At 45.1% G+C, this 17440-nt stretch overlaps 1 protein-coding gene and 1 long non-coding RNA gene across 3 annotated transcripts in view; one reads left to right on the top strand and one right to left on the bottom strand.

The window, feature by feature from the left end:
* LOC135895793 (acetylcholinesterase-1-like) overlaps positions 1–17440 on the top strand; it is a 180128-nt gene that overhangs the window by 9618 nt on the left and 153070 nt on the right. The gene's annotated exons all lie outside the window — the stretch shown is intronic.
* On the bottom strand, positions 5298–8346 carry LOC135895803 (uncharacterized). Its single transcript, XR_010562480.1, has 6 exons — positions 8313–8346; positions 7768–7800; positions 7513–7563; positions 5973–6011; positions 5636–5668; positions 5298–5328 (listed from the first exon to the last, which is right to left on the bottom strand). It is a non-coding gene; the product is annotated as an uncharacterized lncRNA (long non-coding RNA).

The following is a 17440-nucleotide window of genomic DNA, read 5'->3' as shown; positions in this document are numbered from 1 at the left end:
AAACTGAGATGACCGACTAAAAGTAAATGCGTGGAAAAAATAACTGCGTGACATGCTATCGTGGCGCTGTCAGCAAGGTCTTCTACTCGGAAGGAAACGCTTTAGTCGCGCTTCTAACTTTTGCACAACTCTGCGATCACAATCTGATGGCGAGATGAGATAAGCGACGTTGTATTTTGATGAACTTGCATTTTCCAGCGGCCTGAAAAAAAACGAGAGGAAAGGCGTCAGTGTTACGCACTCTCTCAGCAACCGGAGCGCGTGAGTCCTAACGACCACAGCTTTCCGCAAGCAACTACTCGCAGCAGTAATTACAGTGAAATTCAAGTAACCAAGCGTCGATTTCTGGGTTTATCGGTTTCGATTAAGCACAGTCCTCCTCTATGTATTTGAATACTCTAGCAGCGCAAACCAAACTTGGGCGCTAAAAGAAGAAGCAAACACACGCCATTGTTTTCCTTGTATATTCTTTTCTGTTAGCAAGCTTCCGATGTATGGTACGGTATATTCTGCTTGTCTTTGCCATATTGGTGGTTTTGAGTGTTGCCCTTATTTTGTGTATTTTCATGCGTTGCCTAATCACAGGCATATTTCTTCGTTAGTTTGCCGCTTTTGTTACTGTTCGTTACTGTAACAATATACAATACGCTTCCTATGATAGTCTCTGGTCAAAGTTAATATTCTTTATTTGCTGCTTTTAAATGTACCTCCCCCCTCTATTGGGGACAGGAAGTCCCCATACACATCTACGCCCTGGAACTCCCATCTGCATATTCCGCTGCAAATGTGCACCCCACTAACTCCCATCTGCATATTCCGCTGCAAATGTGCACCCCACTGACTGACCTGAATAAAGTGAAGAAATAATGGTGCTATGACGCATTCAGAATTTTTCGCTACTCTGGTATTCCGTGATGGTACATCCGTAAGTTCAAATTGCAATCCTATAGGTCACGTGCCTCGGCGTCTGATCCATGAGGGCCGCAAAGCGTGAAATACATTAGATATGAACAGGTCCTTTAAAGGGAAACTAAAGGTTACTATGAAGTCAAGTTGAAGTGATAAAGCAATGCTCTAGAACGTCTGAGGGGTCAATATAATCGCGAACAGAGCTTTAGTAACCGAGAAATTGAAGAAAATTGCATGACACGATTTGAGACCCCCCTCCCCCCAGCGACATTCCGGTACTTGCCCAATGACGAAGGCGCTCGTCATCATAAGTTATGTCACTAGTACTAAACTAATCGTATAAAAAGATCATTTCATTAGGTTATAAGACGGAAGAAAATGCTACTTGTCTTCTGTTATATTCTACGAAAAAATAACATTTTGACGTTCCCCTTCAGTAGTACGGGTGGTCGAAAGGTTTCGTTCTCGCTCTACTCTGCACGCTCGCGTCTGCGCCGCGCGCGCTTTGGAGTTTCAGTGGTTTCGTTATCGCGTCGTGCTGCGCTGGTTTCGCTGGTTCACGAAACTTGCATTTGGAACAAGCAGCGAGAATGCCACGTCCATGTGATGTCGTGGGATGCGCGAACGGTCCGCAGAACTTGGCCAAGGGCAGTTGCTGCGGCGAAGCCAACGTTACTTATCACTGTGTGCCAACGAGTGAACCTCACCGTTTGAAGTGGTTGTGGTTAAGTGCCGTACCTCTACCACAGCGCGTTGGCAAACAGCCGAAAAATCGCATAGTGTGCTCGCTGCACTTTCGTCTAGAGGATTACGAGTTCAACGCCGACTTGACTAAGTCGTGTGGAGTACCTTTCAAAGCAATGCTTCCCCATAGCGCTGTTCTGTCGGTCTTGCCTGCATTCTCCGAAGCGCAAGAACAACTGCAGTTTGAAGGTGGGGCGGTGAGTGCGGGATTTAGTTTTCACGAAGGAAAAGCTACAAATATGCGAATATGTACAGCCGTGACATACAGTTGCCATCGTAGTAGTACGCAACGACGCCGGCAGCGCGAGCCCTTAGCAGCAGGTCACGTTCATCAGTGCTTAAATCGCTGAAGTCGAGCCGCCCAGCATCGCGAGCCAGTGTGTCGTTGTGAGGGTCGTCCATTGCAACGAGCGTCAAAGTTGGCGTCATAAAATAAAGAACCAGCTTATCGTCGCGCGCTTTCCTTACGTCTAGCCACCATAGTTCCGCGTTCGCGCTGCTGTCGGCTCTGTCTTGGCTCTGTTTCTGACCGCGCGTTTGCCTTTTGCGCAGAAAAGCCGTAGCGCCGTCTGCGGGCGCCATTTTACTCACCGACGGCGCAACGTCACTATAAGACCAGGACGTCACCACTCCTCGATCGGAGGGCGGGCGATTTGAACTGCGCTAGAGGTACGCGGACGCTTCAGAACGCGTTTTCTATTAAAATAAGTCTCTTCTTCGCACGAAACAAGCGTTTCAAGGTTTCTGGGATGGTATTTCAACAATCCACGTTAACTTAATAGTAACGTTTAGTGTCACTTTAACGAGGGTGCCTATAAAGAGACGCTAAAGGGAAATAATAAGGGAAGCTGCATTGTTAAATCAAGATAAAATGTCGAGTTTACCTTGCGCCGTTATTTGGTAAACCAGAAAAGACGCACATACGAGAGACAGGTGGCGACTCTACTTTGAAATTTCCCCATCAGCGGCTACTCGTTACGTCATAAATTTCTAAGGCGCCTGATCGGGACCAGCTAACGGTTTATCAATCGACAATGCTTACACTCCATTGCAAAGGGATCAAACACTCAGCCTAGCGAATTTTAGAACTTTATTTGCAGAAAGTTACCGTGAACACGCAAAAGTATTCTGAAATCGATTACGTCATACCAATGGATCCCAGCGTTGGTTGCTCCGAGTGCACACACTAAACCCGCGCCGAAGACAGTGGAGGCGATCTCGCATTACACGCCTCAGTTTTGGCTCATTTCAGAAATGATTAACTTAGCATTACAAAAATATAGATGCTCAAAGCCTCGAAAAACTTGAAATACACCACATTAAAAACAAAGAACGGGCTTCTGACTTCAAAAATATGCGCCACATTATGGCAACGTATTCTCTAATTGCGCTGTTCACTGTCTGAACAACAGTGATAAGCATCCAGCTAAAAACACTATTTTGACCTTCTTAAGGGATCTTTTATGTCGGCGTGAACATTTGTTGCCACACAGAACGCGATGTGGCAGTTGTGTATGTAACTCATGCTTGTCTGCAACGTCATTCCGCGCGTATTAGTGAAATGTGAGCATCAACACAACCCATAGGCGACTGATGCATCATATTAAGAAAGGGCCAGTTCGGATATGAGAGACCACGCAATGCTTCATTCGGAAACGCCAACTATTCTCCAGAGAAGCAAACTGTAAACAAAAATGTTGATGCACGCCAAAGACGAAGCAATCGTATAATGTACCGTTCAGCCTATATTTACAAACAGGATACGAACAGAGCGACGCGACCACATTAAGGTGTCGTGTTGAACGCCACGGTAATCACGAACCATGTAGATAAGACGAAACTGTTGTTGACGTGTAATGTCTCCTGCGACCAAATGAGCGCTGCCTTCGGCATCTTGCGAAAATTAAGTAATGTTTGCTGTTTGGTCATTGTTTCGAGGTTCATTTAGGTAACACTATACTTACGACTCTTGCTCCGAGACCTCCGAGACCTCCGAGAGCGCCGCCTACCTGAAGTAAGCACATAAAGAAAGCTTAGCGGAACACAAAAGGCGTGCACAAACGCAATTTACAATAAGTTCTCAATTTCGGAGCGAGGTCTTGAAGCAAGATCACTCACTCATCTGAGTTTGCAGAAAGTTGCGTAATTAACAAACTAGCACAAGTCTTTAACGTATCTGGCTGAAGCGGCGGCAACAGCATGCCTCTTCCTCTAACCAATGAACATCTTTATTCTCGATGTTCCACGAAACTTCACCGTGGCACATTGTTGAAAGGTCATTAAAACGTTCGTATGCATAACTTACGACGTCTTGAAGTGCTTGTAGATCGCCAGCTGTCTGAAGAAAGTAAATATAATTTAAAATCGATACGACCGATACGACAAGAGTATGTGCGAAAAAAATATAGAACGTCCCCAATTTGTTATACATTTCCGAGCTCATCACTACGACGGTTTTTGTTATAACAGCCAGTTCACTCGGCTATTGAATATGTGAGTCAGACATCTTGGTACTGCACATTACATGATATAATAGGCAAACACGTTCATGAACCCCATAACAGGCTCCCCGAAGCAAGCAGCAGTTAGATAGGCGTTCACGTTGCACAACATACTCGAGCATCAATTTGGCCCCTTATTTTTGCTTGCCTATGGAAACATCCAAACTTTACTGGGAAATATTTTTGTGATGTAAAACAGACATTACCTTTCTCGAACCAGGACGCAGCAATTATTATACTAATACTGAAAATTCATGTTATGGAGCCTTTCCTGTTATCAGAATTTAATTTACACAGTTTATTGACTGTCTAGATTTTCTACGTCTAAATTTATTCTCCGCAGAGTCTCTTTGCGGACTGTTCTGGCTTCTTGTAGAGTTGTCCTTTTAGCTACAAAATTCTGCACACAGTCTGTAAAGAAAAAATTGTTAAGCGCATCTCATTTCGTCCATCTGTTCGGTTAACTTCTGGGGCCTTGTTGACAAAGAATTCCGCTTATAAGTGCTGTTTGGCGTTGGCGGGGCGCCATCGCTAATATGTCCGACATGACGACTGGCTTCCATCTGTTCTCACGAAATGTTTTAGAGCGTAAGAAGGTGTTTGCGAATGCAGGCTCTGAACTGGTTAAGCCTGCTTAGTGTTCCATGAAAGTGTGAGAAATATGGATGAAAAGTGTGGCTTGTGTAGGATTAGTACTCTGTGAAAAAAAAGCAGCTGCGTTGTAATCCATGACATAATCAATGTTTGGGCCTAATTAGCTTAATAAATATTTAGTTTAATTAAGCATATCCTGAATTTGGTATTCTAACAATTCTAGAAAAATTTCACTCGCGGACCAAAAAGCTTGCCCTCTTGTTAGTTGTAAATCTGTTTATTTCGTTGTTTCTCCCATTTATCTCTTGAAGGAGGAAATGGACCCTTATTTGTTATTCGACAAAATGCTATGACATCAGGCGAACCATTATTGACATGAACGGACGTATTACCGGCAGCATACTTAAATAAACGGGACATGCAGGAGCACAACAATGTTATTTATTTATTTATTTATTTATTTATTTATTTATTTATTTATTTATTTATTTATTTATTTATGTTTATTCCTTAAGTTACAGCTGTCCAAAAAAAAGTCAAATCTTACCGCCAGAGGCGTGCATGAAGGAAGGGTCGTAGGCTGAAACGAAATAACGCAGGAAATGTACGTGGTATGCACTGGCTAAAATCTCCTGTGTTTGCTCTTAGGAAGCACGGCTTGTTTTGTTTAGAAGTAAACGGCTCCTTCACGCATTAAAAGAAAGAAAAGACACAAACTAGACTCATTGGCTGCGTCGGGTAAACAGGCATGCAGTCATAATTTGGAGTAAGCAGGGAATGCAAAGATCCCATTGAGACGTCTACACCTCACATTCTCTTGTGATTTGAGGCCGCAAAATTGGATGATATGATAAAACTGCGAAGCAACGTGATGAGTTGGGCCTTACACGAAGAAAGAGACATCCCCGTTGGGTCGAGCTCTGAAATCAACAAACATTCAGTATTTGGTTGTAGGACATAACTTGAAGAGGCTACTTACTGCGCGACTTCTTCGTAACTAGAGCAGACCAGTTTTCTTTTGAAGGAACCTACTCTTCGCTATTTGAAAATAAGTTTAATTGCGAGTAGGTTGGGCGCTGCAAGTACACGAGGAAAACTGGTGCTTCACCAGGAAACAGTGTAAGGACAGACTGGAGATATTGCATTAGTTCATGTAATACTGATTTTCTTTAAGACTTGAGACACTTAGAACCTAGTGATGAGAGAGGAGAGATAAGGCCTTACCGCTGGAGGCGTACATCTGAGGAGGGTCGTAGCCTGTGCCTGTAATAAAAGAAAACTGAGAAATTAGATGGAAGATCGTTTTGTCAACTAACTTATTATATAAAGACAGATCGGCCACATTATTGAAGAAACGAATGGGTGCGTGTTTGTTAATTAAAGGATATCTTAAATAGCGCACAGAGAGTGCGCAAGGTGAGAGGGCGTGTACTACGGTATTTGCACGACTCTCCCGCGCCACTGGTTGTAACGTGGAGTTCCATTACCGCCCAAATATAAAAAAATAATAATAACTGGCCATCGATTCTACCGCGCACAAGTAACATAACCTGAGTGGACGCGTACCGTGTTGAAAGGATATTATGGAACATACAAAGGCACACAGACATGCACACAGCTGAGTCATAGCGGCGAGTGGTTATCGTGCAACTACACTTTCTTTTCGCTGTCTACCAACCACAGAAAGTCACCTTTAGTTCCATTTAATGCATTAAAAATATTTCTGAAGGCTCGCGCAACCATCATGTGCAGGAGGGGGGGGGGGAGCATTCCACATACCATGGATCCACTTTGCGATGTCTGTGAGCGCCGCTTCCTTCAGAAGAAATGGCAGTGTGGCTAACTACCTTGCATTGAGCGTTCTTTCTTTTTGGTCAGAATCGGCTTAATTTTATAGATTGAGCAGAATTAGTTACGATTATAACGCCCATGCAAATTCGAACGCATCGTTTAATAAAAAAACCAATTGCGCGTTAGAATCGTGCAAATAGCGTAAATGTTTGGTTTGAAGTAAGTTTAGGTTTCGCCACCGGCGTCTGCCAACATGATGCAGCCGCGGTGTGCCACTGCCGGGCGCGGGCAAAATACACACAGTTTCCGGTTGCGCGAACCGCTGAGAGTATACCAGACACTTGCACGGGGAATAGACGCGCTCGCAGGAATCCTGCCACTCCCAGTCACGCAGTTCAACAATAACAAATAGTCAGACGGTTCACTGTGAGCACACAATCCCCCGTACATAACCATCAAAATGGCCAGCAGGGTGATTGTATTATATTGTGATGTCTACAGTACATATCCTTTACAAAGTTCGAGCCCTGTAAGAATGACTTAAAAGGGACACTAAAGGAAAATATTAGGCCGGGCTAGATTGAAAGATTAGGCATCTGAAATAACGATTTGTAACGAAGACAGAGCGTTTGTAAACAAGAAAATGACGAAGGTTGAAAATGTGAAAACCAGAGTGGCGCCACCTGTTGTGGACTCTGGTACCTCCCACGTGGCGACAACACTGGCTGATTCAAAGAGAGCTGCATAGAAGGAAGTGGCGTGGGTAATTCGGTCAACCCTTCCGCTTTGGCGCGCGTGGTTCAAGTTTAAGAGCGGCAGCGGGACCTTCGGCGACAATTTTCTACGCAACAAAGGGATTCACTGGCACACGAAAAGCAATTGTAGACTTCTAGACAGTTACTTTGTCGATCTAGCTCGACTTGATATTTTGATTTACTATCCCTTTAAGTTGGCAAACATCAATAAATCTTACCGGTAGAAGCAGACGTTTGCGACGGGTCTTGCGCTTGAAACGAAGAAGTGCCTGGCAATTAGAGTAAACAGCCGATTTCATACTCAAACATGTGAAGAATCCTGTTGACGAATCCAATCAGTGCTCATTGTTTGAAATATAGGAACAACGCTGTAGCTGCAGTACGTTGGATTGTGATGTCTCTAATGAGTTTCTGTACAGGTGTTATAAGCCTTGACTTCGCGCTAATGGTCTGCACAAAACAGTTAATCTTACCAGCCGAAGCGGACGTCTGTGAAGGGCCTTGAACTGAAATAAGGAGAAGTTTTAATTTTAACAGAACATACACCTTGGTACCAGGGCACGCCATTATAGCAGAATCAAATTGATACTCTTGTGATTTGAAGAATGGCAATGACAACTGGGAGCTGCAATGTGCTAGCTAAAAATAAAGAGGCTACCTTTATGGCGAAGCTGTTGATGTTAGTTCGGCTGATCGCCTGGCATGGTAAATTAGATACTGTGTGATAATCAAGCTTTATACTGTGACCGCTCACACACACGACACATACACCCACAAACACGCACATGCACAATGAAGGTGTTCTCAAAATTTGGTAAAGGCATTCAGACATGAGAGACAACAGCAGCACTTTGGTTGCGAACAACGCGATGGTGGCGCTGTTAGGCAAAGAGACACGTAAGCAGCAAACGGGGCAGTCAGGAACAGCAAAAAATTGCATTCGGCCAACACGCTGAATTCTGTTGCCAGACTTGTGGCCTTGAAATCGCGGCTCAGTACGAAATAAATTAGGTCTTACCGACAGACGTCGACGTCCCAGAAGGGTAGTAAGCTGAAATGACCAAATACTGGAGATTTAGGATGCACGGTTTTGAAAACAAATCACATCGGGTTACAAATGGCGGCTGAACGTATGCCTAACTCACTAGTCCTAAGCCGAACCCTCATTTCAGACTCCAGACGTCGGAGGGTCCGACCGTTCTCCCGCGTTCAAAAATCAACATTTCTACGCCTGTAATCACGACAGGCGGAGTGTACTCCCGACTTTTTCCCGATTGAGGCGTATGTATGTGCTACACCTGTGCGTGGTCTGAGACAGCACACACTGTGAAGCGTCCTACCTATGCCCGATTTGAGCGCCTAAAGGTGAACACTTTAGTCAGAACAAGTGTTTATACCTGGCGCCCTTATCGTCATGACGCATTGTATTGCACACTAACTAACGTAACACCAAGTTCGCAACTACGCGGCAGGCTTGTCTCAAGAAATGTCAGACTGCATAAGAGGCCTAACTGCTCCTCGGTGGGTTGGCACGGCTGTTGGCTGTGTTCTCATCAGAAGCGGCATCTTGCGCAAAAAAAAATAAATCATCCCGGGTTACAAATGGCGGCTAAACGCATGCCTAACACGCGTGGAAAAATTATATTAAAGACGTGCACTCACCGCCCTGGTCCATTTTCGGTAGTCAGTGCAGTCAAGGGCTCAGAGCAAGGTGGTATGAGCAAAAAAAAAACAAGAAATCATTCATTATGATGATGATGATGGCAATTCCCTCAAAAATGGCACAAGCCCACTGTGGGGGCATAAACTCTGAGCCTAATTCAGCGGAAAGTTAGGCTACTTGCAGCCGTTAGACCACCGGACAGGCTGTTCATCCAACAAGGAGTAAATGCGTGCCATCGCATGCCATGCGCAAACTTCTCATTTGAAAGGACCAATGGTAACAGTATAACAGCGCGTTTGTTGGATCATCTGATGACGCAGTATGGCCAAGAACTGGGTAGCATTATGACGAAGAAAAGGAGGCGAATGAGCATATTAAAAAAAAACACGACCATGTGAATAAAAGAATCATTGCCTTGCAATTTTGCCTTGCATAAATGGCAACAAATAAATAAAAGGTAGAAATGTTAAAACTTAAGGGAAAGGAAAGGGTTAAAGTTGAGGTTTGATGAAATTTTGAGCTATTGTATTATTATTACTAATTGATCTTTTTGGTATTCATATTTTATAATTTAATAAAGGCTCACTAACCGACAAGAACGCGCGCAGCTCCATAGAGAGCCTCACTTGGCTCCCTTACCCTTGCTCTCTTCCTGAAATATGCCTAGAGTCATCATTCAAATATATGATTCTCTATCTCTCTGCAACTCGCGCGATACCGCCTTCTATCTCTACTGTCGAGCGTTTCACTAACGACAGGAAAGGCAACCATATGCAGTCAGATGCTTACTCATATTGAAGTTATTATTCGACTTGAAACTGTTGTAATGCCTGCGACTTCTTGATCCCATCCTCGATATTGAAGTGTAATTGTTTGGTAACAATTAAATTCCGTGATCAAGGCACTGGCATATTATTGACGTATTTTTGTATATACTTCAGCGTTCCTGCAATACTTAACACTAGAAAACAAAGGGGTTTTTTTTTAACCACACGCGCCACTTTCTGTGATATCTGTTCCATTTCAGTGCTTTATGCGTTCGTTTTCATACCGCTGCTCGACTGTTGACCCGCTTTCCCGCAGTGAAGATTCTTTTCAGGATGATGTGACTTCAAAATATGCTACGCACCTACAATGGAGAAGGGGCCAAGAATCGGGTAATTTTTACGCACCGATAATGGCTTCGGGAAAACGAACCTGCAAAGGTAAAACCGCAAGCAAAAAAGTAGCTAGTAATCGAGACGTGAGACCAGGTGAATGGATGATTACATTTGAAACAAATAAAAAAACAGATTCATTGAACAATCTAGAGTGGAAGAATTTTTAAGAAACTATGATAGATAAAGTAGGAGTTCACTCGGTATACGTTTTGTGACGTGTCGGAAATCACACATAGCGTCAAACACACCTACGTTTCTAAAACCTCGTGCCAAGGCCCCAAAGGACAGTAAAACAAAATTTCTCATGCAAATTTTGCGAAGTGTTATGAGAGTGTTTTGCGAATGGCGCAGAATTTTGCCCGCTGCCTTGCAATAGCTATAGGTGCCACCCAGGTAAATATGAGTGAAAACTGCAAGAACCTTATGATAAATAAGCATGTGAAGCTCAACGTAAAGGATTCAATCACAGTCTTTGTAAAAAAAAATATTTAGCGAATGCTCGAAAGCGTTTTACGCGGCCAAGGTTTCAAACTGCCAAGTCATATGTGGGCAGTGTTTTAAAGTACGTGGTTTATTTACAACCAACTTATTTTCATAGTACTGCTCAAAACAAAAAATTCCGAAAGAACTTGGGGCGTGATTCTGAACGGTAGCCCGGGTCTGTCGTGTTTCCTTTTTCTTTCTTTTTTTTTCTTTTTTGTGGCTCGTATTGACAACCATAAACTGCGGTTATCACAATCGTGGCAGCGCCTCTATATTTCTTTTTTTTTCAATGCCAGCCAGATGCGGCCGATCCGGCCGTTCACCACCCTCTCCTATCGTCCTCTCTTGCTCTCCCCCGTCGGCTATAGCGTTCGCGCCTGCCTTACGGTCATGGGGGAGAGTACCGTCTCGATGGCGCCTCACAGCGAAAGTAGGAGGAAGACTGGCAGACGCGCGATAACCTGACAGACGCAGGGACGGGGGCGTCTATCGCTCTTCCATCGGAACGGCAGCGGCGCGCGCTCAGACAAACACGTGACGCAAGCAGCCGAACCCAAAGGGCCATTAGCCGTACCATCTCGATGGCGTCGCATCGCGGCAACACATTGAACTAAGGCGCACCAACGATTCCCATTGCGGAGCGAGCGATTGCACTGGCATTAAAAAAAAACAGAGGAGGCGTAGAATGTTAAATATACTCCGTTACATACATAGCAATAAACGCTGTTGAAGCTACGCAAGAAGATCGGTCAAGAAACGTTCTCACTCCGCGCGTTCCGTTGATGCTTCGCCGCGCGCCAGCAGCGTTCGCTTGCGCGAGCAGGTACGTGAGGTTCCTCGCGACGTACTGCAAATAAAAAAAAACTGAAAAGAAGAACAAAAATAAAAATGATCTAAAACAGCGCATTAGCAGCAGTATAGCACAGTGTGTTTGCTTCGAAGGATTAAAACTTGTTTCATTCAATACTGAGTCAATATAAACAACTGTTGCGCACAATTGCGGTAAAAAAACATGGAAGTATATCCAAGTGCGAACGAATCCACTGCAAGAAGTCTCTGTAGCTTCCACAGCGTTGACTGCTATTTGTGGAACGGAGTATAGGCTCTCGCGGGAGAGCCGAAACGTATCTTTCGTTCTTTCTTTCAAATTTGTGTTTTTGTGCGGTCGGTGTCCGGCGCTGTTATACAACTGTGCATTTCTGCGTTTTCCTTGGCTCAGTTCCGCGACCAAACTCTGTTCTCGGTGAAGTATGAGTCCGCATCCAAACTGCCGCAAGCAACCGCATGTCCTTGAGCAGCAGCTGAGCCATGCCATCCCGCGCGCTGCCATCAGTGGCGTCGCAAGTTAACGAACTAGCGCGCAGCCATTACGCCGCCGAAGTCACGGACACCGGAGCACTTGCCAGAAACGAACGTCACATATCGGTACGTGTGGAACGATGTAGTATATAGGTTCTTCAAGCTTGCCGCCGCATTCCCGTTTCGATATATCTCGCAGTCGCAAGTGTTGGGTTACGCGGCCCGCGGCAACTGGCGTCTGAGAGCTCTACCCCCCCTAACCCCCCCCCCCCCGCCCCCACCCCTTTGCGAAAGATCAAGGTCGATCACGGAGCTCGAAAACAAGACGTCACACACGCGTACACAATGTCACAAAAGCGTAGGTGGCGCTTTTCGTCTTTTACGATGTTCTGAAGTTTTGTCTTAGTTTTATTGCCTTGCAAGAATCCACGCGGAGAAGGCCTTCTACTACGAAGGAAGCACCTAATTTGAAAATCAGCACCAATAGTATCCTACTCTTGTGGCAAAAGCTTGTATAGACTCATCTTTCATTGTTATTGATCCGCATAGTGCGACTTAGTAGGCAATTTTGTTTCCCCGTGTAGCGGAATAAATGTTGTCGTTTACTTTTCTGATGCTCCATTTTACCGATCACTATACATTAAATGGCCAGGCCACGATATACTAAAGCGAGTTCGCAAAATGTATTTATCCCCTTGCGTCAAAACATTCTTTTATAAACATCATAGTGAAACCATACCGGTAAGAACATGGCTACAAAAAAAAGGGTATCTTTGTCTCTTCTGTTAACTGTCGCCTTTGTGACGTACCAGAGAAAATTGAACATTGTTTTATTACCTGCACCAACGCCATCCTGTTTTCGGATGTCCTTCAATGGACTTTAAAGAAAGACCTTGAGATTAACGCTCATACTGTGCGATGCCTGCTGCCAACCTCTGGTAATAGTGCACCTTTCGATATGTTTTTTTCTCACGGGAATGCACAGTTTGTGGAAAACGCGAACGATTGACCGAAACGCCGAAACGGTGGTACCTACAAGGGTTCATTTTATTCAAATGACCCTACACCTAAAACATATTCATGATGGACTCGGTATACAACCGGACTGTTACCCTATTTTGGTGAGGTGCTTATCCTTACCACCCTTCTAAAGTGAAACCAACGTTTCTGCTCACAGTATGAACGCTGCCTTTTCTGTTTGTGACTTTAATTGTGCCCTCCATTCTCTGACTATACAGAACTGGTGAATGTCGGGTTGAATGCTACTGCAATAAATACCATGAAAGAAAGAGAAAAAAATGCCAACAAGCTGTTTTCTCTTACACGAAAGTCGCGACTTTCTAGAGCTGCCTTTATTCCACTCTTATCATCCACCGTTCACGGCCGGCTGACACTTCTGATAACGCAAGCGGAGCATCGCTCTGACCGCTGACGAACCTCGAAAAGCGCGAGAAGGAATAGCATCCGAAACAGCATTGCTGCAAAATCGTGTTCGAATTACCGCCACGCACAAGCCACCCCAAACGTTTTCGAGGCAGGGAATCCAAGAAAGAAGTTGGCTTTCCTCGCTTCTTTGTTGTTTATCATAGAATTTAGGTGAGCAACTATTGGTCGGTCGCAGGAACAGGTATCCTCTGCTTGAAGAGTCATTCACGTTCCGATGCCACGCTGATGACAAACCTTACTAGTACCTTGTTTTGGGAAAACCATGTTTTAGGTTTACCTATGTGAACAAAACTTATGTTTAACGTTCTCCCGGGCATCGGTCACGCGCATAGTAGCTCCGCTTTCTCTGCAAATTAAGCTAAAAAGAGGTAGTGAAACCCTTCTCTCTCCATGACCCTCTCTCCGCAATGTTTCTTTTTCTCGTATTTTTGTGGTTTTTTTTATTGTTGTTGTGTCGAGAAGGCCCGCATACAAGTACAAAATGTGGACGCCTATGGTGATGCTCCAAATGAAAATTAAAGTGTGTAACATCCGAGGCAGCATGATTCGGGACGGATGTGCCTTGCGGGTGCGTCGGCTATCATTAGGAGGTAGAGTTGCGCAGAGGCGCCGCCTGTGCTGCACATTTCATGTCGTCTCCCTTTGTCATTGGTTCAGACATCTCATTTTCGTCGGCCGCTCAAAACAAGGCAAACCTGCGCCAAAAGAACGACGATGAACTGTGCCAGCATGACTACGGTAGGTTCACGCCGGGTCTCCTGAACCGCGTACTCTAAATGCGTCTTCGAAACCTTGACGTTGCTGTCGATGCCAGTTGTTTAATGCACTTTGCTTGCCTCTAAGTAGTCACACGTGCAAATGTAGCGTATTATTATAGATGTAAGGTTTGCGCGTGTTTTTGAGTTCACGTAAAGTCTCGTTTAAAGTTTCATTGTTCCCAAGCTACTGCCCCCCTGTTGAAAGCTGGCTGTAGACTGTGAACTGTGGTTTGCGTTGTCTACCCAGTTCCGAGGGGGACAGGTCGGAAACATCCGAGCACTGAATGTTAAGCGAAAAGTTTGTTTCTTACCCTTTCTGTTCAAATGCACGAGGAGTGAAGAAACGCTTGCATTGAGCAATTGCTGAACACGTTTAAAGAAAATTACTTTCTGTTTGAAAGCAAACACTTGCAGGACACGTAAGCTTCACCTTTAATAGTGGAAAACGATAGCATTCGAAGAACCCTGACTGCTCCTCACACTTCCCGGCAACTTCAGCTTAAGTAAGCATAATGTTTACCGGGAAACGCTGGTGGCGAACGCTATGCACGAAGGCGAGGTTTCTGGTAGAAACGCGGCCTCTTGCGTGGGCCCGATTGCGGAGGGAGTGCGCAGCCGTACCAAGAAAATTACATCATTTTCAGGTTTCTGTTATTGTTTCGAAGTTTTAATATTTAAGTCAGGGAAGATTTAACATAAAAGGCATGCGCTGTCGGTGTTTTGTTTCGGCACATTTGCGTGTGGGCTGTCGTTCTCAAAATTCCGAGGAATAAATAACCTTGTCAAGAATGTAAAAATATGAGCAACATTAGTGATAGAATTGCGTGGCAATATAACCCGTATACACCGCATGTAATATTGTGGCACATACATATACCTAAATGTCTACGGCATTTATCGCTCACGGACAACTCCACCGACATCGACACCGGATTTTCTGCGACACGGTGCCCTTAAGGCTGTCGCATTAATAAGGAACTTCTTTTGGCTCTTGTGCCAGGCTATAGTATTCACTCTGTCAAACGTTTTCAATCAGAGAACTTAAATAAATTAAAACAAAACCATTAAGGTATTTTTTTTTTACAATTGCACACAGGCCATCCCAATCCGCATCCATCTCCTGTCACCAAGTAGCGCGGGTCTCTTCCAGCGTGCCTTTATGCAAAGTTGCAGTCCGTCCGTTCCTTAGGACTTTCGTGAGCAGCCCAGTGCAGGCGAGAACCAGAGCGGACATGCTCGCAGACTACCTCCACTTCAAGGAACGTGACTCGCGTGAGCTTTCCGTGACGGAGGTCGTCGCCGGCTTGCCATCCAAGAACGCTGGCGACATCTTGAAAGCCGCGGAAGCATTCAACGCAGCTGGATTGAACGGTTTCTTTCCGGTCTTGGGCGACAACTTCGTGCCGGGAAAGCCCGGCAAAGCAATTGCGCTTGTTCCGCACAATGCACGCGACGTCCTGGTGAGCGTTTGCGCTGCCGAGGGGAGACTTCTTTATCGAGCATCTGCTCACGAACGTCAGTATTATCGACAACGTGGACCTCGTTTCCAAGCACCACATGGCAGTGATTATAAAGGTACTTTTAGGTGCAGTTGTGAGCTTTGACACCGGACCTATCTTCGAGCGCTATTTCGGCCCGGTGACTGCAAAGAATTTCTTCGATAGGAGCATCGCATCCTGTGTGCAGAGGGACGGTCAAAATCCAATCAAGTTGTCAGGAAAGAGGCAAAAATGTCGCTCGATGTGACTTGATACGCGATTATGAACTGCATGATCCATGACTTTACAATGGCATGAAGTGAGCGAGATGGGTCGGAGGTTTTCCATACTGGTAGGCCTTCCCGACTTTGGGATGAGAACTATCTTATCCGCCTTCCATTCATCATGGACTTGCCCTGACTCCCAGACTCGATTAATCTCATTCGTTAAAAGCTTTATTGCCTTGTCATCCAAGTTCTTTGAAGTTTGTTTGTGATGCCGTTTGCTCCGGGAGGAGACCTGCCATTGAGGTTAAAAAGGACGTGTCTAACCGCTGATAGGGAGAAGGCTTCATCAAGAAGTGGGGCACTCAGCCCGGTGTGTTCCGGGTATGGGACCTTCTCTGCCTCCCTGCATGCGTCACTGTCCTTCCATGGAAGGTAAGTGTACAGCATGCTTTGAGCGATATTGCTTTCCGTCGTACCATGCCTATTTAGGCATTTGATCATCCTGTCCAAAGCTAGTCTAGCTGTCCCTTTTGATGGTTTATTATTAAGAAGATTTTTCACAATGCCCCATTTACTGCCCCTTCTCATACGACAATGGGTTTCCGCACATGTTTCATTTTGTCGCAGCGACGAAACATGTTGCTGCGACAAAAGTGCAGCGTATGAGCCAATTTCATTGTTTAGAGCTGCAATTCTGGAGCCTACCCTCAAGTGCTTGCGTCTGCCATCTAGAAATTACGCTATGCTTAGCCTTAAGCATGTGCGCCATTCTGGCATCCATTACCGGGGCCTCGAAGTCGGTAGTTATTGTCTTCGTGGCCTCATTTACCGCCTGCTTCAGGTTATCTAAGAGTTTCTGGTATGTCTCTCCTTCCGGAGTCTGCTCTCCTCTGATTTTCCCAAAGAGGCCCCTGTCTGTAAATTCGAGCCTTCTGAGTGGTTTGTTATAATTCGAAGGGTGAGTTCTACAATGTAGTGATCACTGGCCAGACTCTCCTGAAGGTTGTCTCAGTCCCCATCTACTCCATGTACGAAAGTTAGACCCGGGGTAGTGTCCCTGCAAACCGAGTTTCCTATTCTTTTATAGGAAATCTCGGGTCAGTGACAAGGGTCAAGCCGATCTCTGCGGCACATGTGGTAAGCTAAGTGCATTTGACGGTACCATAACCGCAGCCCCATTCCTAGTTCGGGGCATTAAAATCCCCTGCCACTATTAACGGGGCGTTCCCGGCTAGATTGACTGCTGAAGTTAGTGCGTGCCTTAAATTTCTCCTTTTGTCTAGGAATGAACTGTATACATTGAGGATGAAAACACTCACATCCTGGGCCCTCCTAGGGATTATCCTCGTGAGCTGGATCTCATACCCTGTCTTATACTTCGGTGCATGGTGTTCAATAAAGGACATTGTTGATGATCAATGTAGCAATACCCCGTGCTTTTTCACTTGTGGATGCCACAGTGCGATAACCCGGTAGTGGGACCTGGGAATCCAACAGTGTTTCCTGTAGAATTATGACCTGCGGTTTGGGTTTCACCGACCTCACAAGCTGCCCCAAGGAGTGACTGCGTTTCGGGGAGCTCGCGCAGTTATATTGTTAATTTTTTAAGATTCTTTCGTGATTCGAGTCATT

Source organism: Dermacentor albipictus, chromosome 4 (assembly GCF_038994185.2).
Source record: "Dermacentor albipictus isolate Rhodes 1998 colony chromosome 4, USDA_Dalb.pri_finalv2, whole genome shotgun sequence".
Lineage (NCBI taxonomy): Eukaryota > Metazoa > Arthropoda > Arachnida > Ixodida > Ixodidae > Dermacentor > Dermacentor albipictus.
The sequence above is the reverse complement of the archived record's forward strand: the minus strand, read 5'-3'. Positions and strand labels throughout refer to the sequence as shown.